Source organism: Acomys minous (assembly GCF_964271855.1).
Source record: "Acomys minous genome assembly, chromosome: 5".
Taxonomy (NCBI): domain Eukaryota; kingdom Metazoa; phylum Chordata; class Mammalia; order Rodentia; family Muridae; genus Acomys; species Acomys minous.
In genome coordinates this window covers 70,842,073-70,850,481 of record NC_140494.1, presented here as the reverse complement: position 1 = coordinate 70,850,481, position 8,409 = coordinate 70,842,073, and positions in this window count along the sequence as shown.

The following is an 8,409-nucleotide window of genomic DNA, read 5'->3' as shown; positions in this document are numbered from 1 at the left end:
AGAGCCTGGAACATATTGGCACAGGAGACAACTTCCTGAACAGAACACCAACAGCCCAGGCCTTGAGGTCAACAATTAATAAATGGGACCTCATGAGGCTGAGAAGCTTCTGTAAGGCAGGAGACACTGTCAAGAGAACAAAGAGACAGCCTACAGACTGGGAAAAGATCTTCACCAATCTTAGATGCTTTAAATAGAGTGTTTAGAAACAGCCATTAACATCTTGTCTGTGAAGTACTCTGAGAAGGATGCTCCTTCAATTAACGTCTTTCAACTTCCATCCTGTCTCTACCTTAGAGAGAGTCCCCCTGTTGGGATAATCTTCTGCTTCCTGGGGGATGTTTGTTTGGGAGCAAGGCAGTTCCTATTCTAGTTCTGCCAACAGCAGTGCAGCTGCCCTACTTTATGCCCTCTTTTCTCCGTGCCATGTTCAGGGAATGTACGTGAACTTTAAGCGATTCCTCTAAGTCTAAGTCCTTTGATCTGTGAGAAAAGGAGACTTTCTTTCTGAAGGAGAGCAGGAGAGCATAACAACACTTATAACTAGTTCATGCATACCCATGTTCGCTACACCCAGGAGGCAAAGGATTCTCGGCTAATCCTACATCACATTAGTCCTCAAGTCCCTGTCCCATGTCCAGGAGACAGGTGGTGGATAGAGTCAGCAGAAACTGCTTTAAGCCACTTGATTTGTATATTTATCACAGGCAGTTTCTTGGAAAATGTCATTAGGATAAATGAGGATCCAAATGGAAGTAATGTCTTCATATAATGCAAGGTAGTTTGGGTCAACATGTGGCTTCATACAGAATGGACCCCATAAAGTTGGCAGGCTTGGAGCCCTCTCTGCTTTGACGATGACTTGGATCCTTGGGTGTGGAAAAAGATTTCTCCCTCACAAGAGTCTGAACAGACCACCCCATCTTCTGAGAAATCTCAGATGATTGAGCTGTGTAGTTTATAAGGTTGGGTTCCTTTCAATCTATTTTATATAATATGTTTATATTAATTTACTCACTGCTATGACAAACTGTCACAAAAGAAACCTAAGGAAGGAATGGCTTGGCTCACAATTAGGGCAACTGTCCAGTACAGCAGGGAGGGCATGGTTGCAAGGGTGACTTGAGCTGTGGTCATAGGAGTGTCAGGTATCTGGTCACAATGCATCCTGGGCCAGGAAGTAGAGAGAGAGATGAGGAGACTCTGCTTTGCCTCTTGTTTAGCCCATGAGATAGTGCTACTAAGGGTAATTTTCCACTTTGGTTAAACCTCCCTGGTAACTTTCTCACAGACATACCAAGAGGTGTATCTCCTCAGAAATTTCAAATTCCATAAACTTGACAAAGAGGACTAGCTACAGAGTCTGAATGGAATTTCTTTCATGAGGTGTACTTACTTTACAGACAGTGAAGGACCAGTGGGACTTCTCAAAGCTCTTTGTCTTTATCTGGACTCAAGTCTGGCATTGAGATTCTCCTCTTCCTAACACTTGGTACTGAAGGCCTTGAAGGATGCCTACACAGCTGATCATAGCAGATGGTGAGTCACTGAAGAAAAATGGCCTCTGTGATTCACTGTAGGCCTATGGGACCAGAGGCCAAAGCTGGTGCTGAGAGACATGAGTGGCAGTAATGTTAGCTAGATTTTTTTTACCCTGTTTTTTTTTTTTTTTTTTGCTAGAGTTTATGAGTGAGAAATAGGTCTAAAATAACTAGTTTTGTCTGGGGGCCTTCTCTTTGGCTGCAAATAAGATTTAGGAGCAAGCTTGGTGGTAAACAAGAAGACACTGGAGAATATCTGGTGTGTGTGTGTGTGTGTGTGTGTGTGTGTGTGTGTGTGTGTGTGTGTGTGTGTTCCTAGAAGACTCAACATATATTTCAGGCTTGTAGTTTAGCTTGAGATGTGAGACAAAGGTCCTCCCTTTTGTTTTTGGCTAAAAATCATGCCACAGTTTAACGAGAGAGCTGTTGCGTTTACTCTTTGTGCAGTGCCTTCCAGACAGTCGGTGACTAAGGAGTGTATACATCCATGTATTCTCCTGTCACTTGAAAACTGTGCCTCCTGCTGAAGCATATGGGAAGCTCAGCTGCCCCAGCAGTCAAGTTCTCCTGTTTGTAGTGGTCAAAAGGAAGTCTCTATCCTCAGGGAGCAAGAAGGGAGAGGAGGAGAATGAGAAAACATGTTTGAAGAACATGATATTTATGAATCATTTATGGATCATTTATGAAAATATGAAAGAGACATTTGGGCATTAAACGTAAACAAAGAAAGAGAATTCTACCTTGGGCAGTGGAAGTTGGAAAAGTTGGGAGCAAGGTACTGAATTAATCAGTTTGGAGCAGTGAAATGCCTGAGAGAAATAAGAGGCACTCTCCTATTCCTGGCCGTTGACTGGGTGTCAAGAATATGTTGAAATTGCTATTCGAATTAGTGATGAGTCCTTCAAGTTTGTACTGTAAATATTCCTTCTGATGTTCATCTATTTATAAATAAAAGACATATAGGTAAATTGGTCTTTCCCTTGCTGCACAGGCTCTGAACAAGAGGACTCAAGTAAGCAATTAGACTGAAGTCTGTGGAGCAGCACCAGTCATCTGGAGTAGCCTGTGGAGCAGCACCAGTCTTCTGGTATAACCTGTGGAGCAGCACCAGTCTTCTGGAGTAGCCTGAGGAGCAGCACCAGTCATCTAGAGTAGCCCATGGAGCAGCACCAATCATCTGGAATAGCCCATGGAGCAGCACCAGTCATCTGGAATAGCCTGAGGAGCAGCATCAGTCATCTGGAGTAGCCTGTAGAGCAGCACCAGTCATCTAGAGTAGCCTGTGGAGCAGCACTAGTCATCTGGAATAGCCTATGGAGCCTTGAGACAACTGTACAGGAACTCACGCTGGTCTCCCTGGCTGCTGAAGGCCCAGCTCCATCCAGGACTTCTTGAAAGTTTACAGCAGACTGTTTGCCATCACAAGCTTGAATGAATTGTTTTCACCTTGGCCAGAGAAAGAGTCCTTTCCCTAGTGGAGGAGCTGAGTGACTGGCTGTGAGTTAGGCAGGGACAATGTGACAGCTGCAGTTCTCACAGCCATTGTACAGACCCCGTTTCTCAGCTGGTGTTTGTACCATAGGTGGCTGCTGAAAAGTGCAAGCCTTTAGATTCACCTTGAGAGCTGACGATCCCTTGGACAATGCAGAGAACTGCACCATTGCAGTGCTGAGGCAGAGCTCAACACTACGCTGCCTAGAGGTTCCACATTGACCAGTGCTGTCCATGTGCTTTGTTATTCCCTGCTCCCCACGTGGACCTGATACTGATTGACTTAGTATTCGTGATACTGGGCTTCTGAACAGCTCAGCCAGCATTCCCTACTCTGTGGTCCTGGCTTCCCAGCACACCTGCTGCTTGAGAGATGAGGAGGCTTAAGGGGATCAGACCCAGTGCCCAGTTCCTGGAACTGGGTTTCTAAGCATCCCAGAGTGTGTCTCTATTCCATGGTCCCAACCTCCCACTGTAGACCATTAGCAGCCACTGTTACACTGAGGAAACTGCAGAAGCCCTTTACCTGCCAGACTGCGCTGACCCTGCTGTCTGCCTCCTACCATCCCATCTACTGGCAGGAGGCAGCAGGCTCCTGGCTAAGTCATCCCTGCCGTGCCCAGCATGCAGTTCTTGAATGGTCCACCTGGTTCTTTGGCTCTCAAGTAGCCCCAGATCACACATTAGCTTTCAAATACACTCCAGGCAGAGAGAAGCACACGAATCTGTCCTATCAGTAGCCAGCAAAGATACAGTTCCCGAGTGACTGTGGCAGGGCAAAGAAAGGCAGAGATGGAGAGAAAGTGAACTGATGATAAAAGGTTGTGAGGAGCGGTAGCTGTTGTACCAGAGCTCCAGAGAGCCATCTCCAGGCCCGAGGGCCTCAGTTCCCAAATTGGCCACAGTGACCTGGGTGTTGCCGAGGACTGAGGATCCCAGTAGGTGAGGCAGGAGCAGAAGCTGTAGCAGAGGCTTTCTCCTGCCCCTGCTCACTGCTGCTACACACCGAGGGAAAGGGAAGCTGCTACAGGCCAGCTGCGGATGCCACAACTTTACACCTGCACGGGGCAAAGAGCTGCCAGCCAGCTGAGGGTGAGGTCTGTGTTGCACCCTGATGTTATAGTGCTCTCCGGGGATTACTAAACCAGGAAAGATATTCATCACAGAAGTGAGCGAATGTTTGAAAAGACCTCCATGTTTGCTTCTCCAAGCCAACCAGAATGACAGAAAATGAGTGCCCATGCGAGAAGAACATGGGGCTGGAGTGATGGAGGTGATGAAAGAATCATGGATTCCTGTGACTTGGAAACCCGTTAGGAAAACTGTAGAAATGAGATCAAGCCTGGGTCTCAGAGAATTCCTACCAGGGGTAGGGAGTTTCTATCTGATCTTGTTTTGAACCATAAAATTAGGAAATTCTGAACTACAGTCTGTACAATCTCTTAGATTCAACAATAAATCAGTACCCTGTGTCCTGCTCCTCTGGCCACTTCCCTCTCAGCTTCTTATCTTATCTCTCATCCCTGTACCAGCTGGAAGAGCATCATATCTTTGTGTTTTCTAGCTGATATGGATGTTGGAACCCATCACAGTCAGTGTTCAGACCATCTTTCCTATCCTGTACTTTATTTAACCCATAATAATATTTACTGAATGCATGTAATGTGAACATCCTTGAACAGGCCAAGGATCCAGCCAGGGACCCAGGTGCCTTATTCTATCTGCTTAGAATTGTCTGTGTGCTCAGGCATTAGCAGGGAGGAGGGCAGGAATCATGAGGTTGCTGAATTTTCTAGCTCTGTGCACCAGGGTGGATAGAGGGATTTTGATATAAACCCTGCACAGGATTGAATTTATTTGGTAATAATGTCCCTGGATTTGATTTTATCTCAGAAACTAAGCCTGGCCTTAAGAGCCAAAGGGAAGAAGTTGGAATGCCCAGCTGAGAAGAGCAAGGACCACAAATCCTGGGGTGGCAGGGTGCATGCTTACAGTAAATGAACAGCAGCAACCAGAGCACCTGACCTCAGGCTGGGTGGTGTAGTGCGACTGAAAGAGACAGATAGGAGATGCACAGGGTGAACCCAGTGCAGACGCATTCAGACACCCAAAATGTAAAAGACTGTGAAAACAAAAGGAAGACTAGCAGATGAGAACACAGGGCAAGTGCATATGATGCAGATACATTATATGCATGTGTGAAAATGCCATAATGAAAACCACTATTATTTGTAATTAACATAGGCCAATAAAACATTAAAATGAAAAAGAACATTATTTCATAGGAAGGTTCTTAAAACAATTGATTTCCTTTGCATTCTTGCTTTGGGCTGGAAATTCTATGAAGACACATATCAGCCAAAATTGAGAGGACAAATTCACAAATGAAATTAAAAACATTCCTGTCAGCAGCAGTGCTGATGCTGAGATTGTTGATATAAATGATAGGTTGGGTTATATTGCAAGACCCTGTCTTTAAGAAAATTATCAAAGTTGATAGTATTTTATAGTTTGGGAAAGTGGAATATTATTTAGTGTTATTGGTGTTTGCCTTGGATTTTTACTTCTTGTGTAGATTGATTTAGACCCACTCAATCACCTTGATAGCCACTTTATGAGCTAAACAGAGGGAATACACTTTATTATATTCTGTGACTTAAGATGATAACTGCTCAACTCCTCTGAGGAGCTGCCTTCCAGTGAGGGTGGGAGGTCCTTTCCATTCATGATAGCGACTCCTCACAGCACAAACAAGGAAGCAGAGGTGGAGAAAGGTTTAAAACAATTACTAGCAGTTACTCATCCAACAAGCATTAAGGATCAGCATCCTAATGAGGCCGGGGTAATTTTAAAGCCTGTGGTGTGGTTTTTCCGAGTGTCATTATCATAAATCACACTGAAATCCCTGTGTGATGGCTTGCTGTCAGTAAGTGACTCCAGACTGAATGTCTTGACACTTAGTCAAACATTTTACTGACTTGCCAAAGCAGTCCACCAGCCCATCAATCTCTGCACACAAAGACACTGCCATTCTCTTGACATCGTTGATAACTTGTATTTCCTCTCTTTGAAGCTTCTTCCCATATTTTTACTCTATTTTTTTTAACCAACAAAACAGGCTATTCCTCGCTTTAGAAGACTATACTGCAGGCTACCAAGAAGAGACTTGATACCCTATGAGCATATACAGGGGGAGGTAATCCCCCTCAGTCACAGTCATAGGGGAGAGGAGTAAGTGGAAAATGGGAGGGAGGGAGGAATGGGAGGATACAAGGGATGGGATAACCATTGAGATGTAATATGAATAAATTAATAAAATATATAAAAAAGAAGACTATACTGCACCTACTTGGTTTATATAAATGTCTCTAAAAATACTGAGCCAACCTGTCCCCAATAATGTCTACATAGTATCTTTATGTACAGAATGTCTAGAGTAAGAAGTTAGGCAGATGCTATGAGGCCTGCTAGTCTTGCAAGACTTAAGAGGACTTGAGTAACGTCATAAATAAAACAGGACTCCATTGATTGGTATGTCAACTCCATAATTCTATGCCTTTGGATCCATAATATTATCTGTAATTAGTTGTAACTCAAAAAAAAAATGTAATTTTGCCTTAATCCACCATTTTAGTGCTGCCAGTGGCCAAGGACAGGATGAAAAAAACAGCTAGTGGTAGTCCTAGGACAAGGACCAGACTCTGCTAGAGGTCTTCCAGACAGGCAGTCTCCTGCAGGGCAACTCATACTGTAAGAGCAAAATCCAGACCATTGCTTACTCCTCATTTTTTTCTACTAATATTAATTAGCTTTGTAGAATTAAACATGCTGAAATACAGTTTTTAATTAAAATACTAAGATATATAACATTAAAGCCAGCTTTTAGCTCCCTTAGGATAATAAAACGAATGCACAAGAAACATAGTATAAATAGCTTAAGATGCAAGTGTTAAGTAAACCCAAACAAATACAGTGTATATAACAGTAACCACAATGTTTGCTTCCCAGAGACAAAATTAAGGCATTCCCAGCATATTTGCTTACAGTGATATCTAGAGTAAGAAGAAGATAACATAAATAAAAACAACTAAAGTCTTGTTAGTACCCAGATCTTATAAAGCACATTGTATCTAAAGATTTTAGGATTAAAATCTGACTTTTTAACTGCAGGAGTTACAGGAGCTTCCATCAAGGTTTTGGAAAACTGAAGAGGTCAGAAACATGTAAGATGTCAGATTTCCAGTAAGAAGTGCCTGTGGAGGCTGTGCATGGCTTAGAAAAGTGACAAGTCAGATGCAGTGGAGGCAGGCTACTGGGAAGGCTGGGACACTGTCTGCTGAGGGAAGCAGAAGGCACCCAGCAGAGCCAGCAGCCACATTGCACAGCTGGAAACATGGCTTCCCACACTCAATGGAGCCCACATAATGCCACCTGAAAGCCTAGATGCCAGGCATAGAGCTGTGGTGCACAGTGTCTACCCTGCCGTGTTCTGCTTTGGTTTAGTCTGGTTGGCAACCCTCTATTCCTTTCTTTGGAGGAGGAATGTGTAGTCCTTTCTATTGCATATGGAAATATAAACTTTACTTTTCTTCCTTACAGGGGTACTTTGAACTTAACACTAAAAAAGAGACAAGCATCTCTTTGATCTTTTCACTTCTACTTTTACACACTTTTCTTTTTTACTGTTTTATACTTGTAGGCAATGATTTTTAATTCTTTTCATTCCTCATCACTCTAGCTCATTTCTCCTCTGTTTCCCATTGGAACCCTTCTTCTTGGGACTTGAAACTTTTGAGGTGTTTCCCTCGATGTTCCTTCTCATGATTCCATGTTTTACTACAGAACCAGAAAAATATAGCCATGAACTATATGAACTGAGAATATGAGCCAACATAAATGTTTCTTCCCATAAGTTGATTTTTCTGGTCACTTTGTCACAGTGATGAAAACCCAATTTACCAAATTAAATGAAAATGAGAACTATATATACCTAAGTAGGTGTTTCTTTAAAAAATAAAAAAGTCTATGAGAATGGCCAACATCACTAATTACTTAGTAAATGCACACCAAAGCTATGGTGAAGTATGCTATCTCATTCGAGTCTGAAAAGCTTTTGTTAAAAGACCAGAGACAGCAAGTCTCAGAAGGAATGTGGAAAAGTGAAATCCCTTGAATGTTGTTGTTAGGAATGTAAATTAGTACAGCCATTAGGTAAAACAGTACAGTGGTAACTCCAAAATTGGAAAACAGAACCCTCTTATAGCCCAGCAACCCCACTACTGAGTATTTGTCCCCATTTATCGGTTTCAAATGAACTTTCACATCCACACACACAGTTCCCTGAAAAGAAGAAGTGGAAGCAGCCTAAGCACCTGTC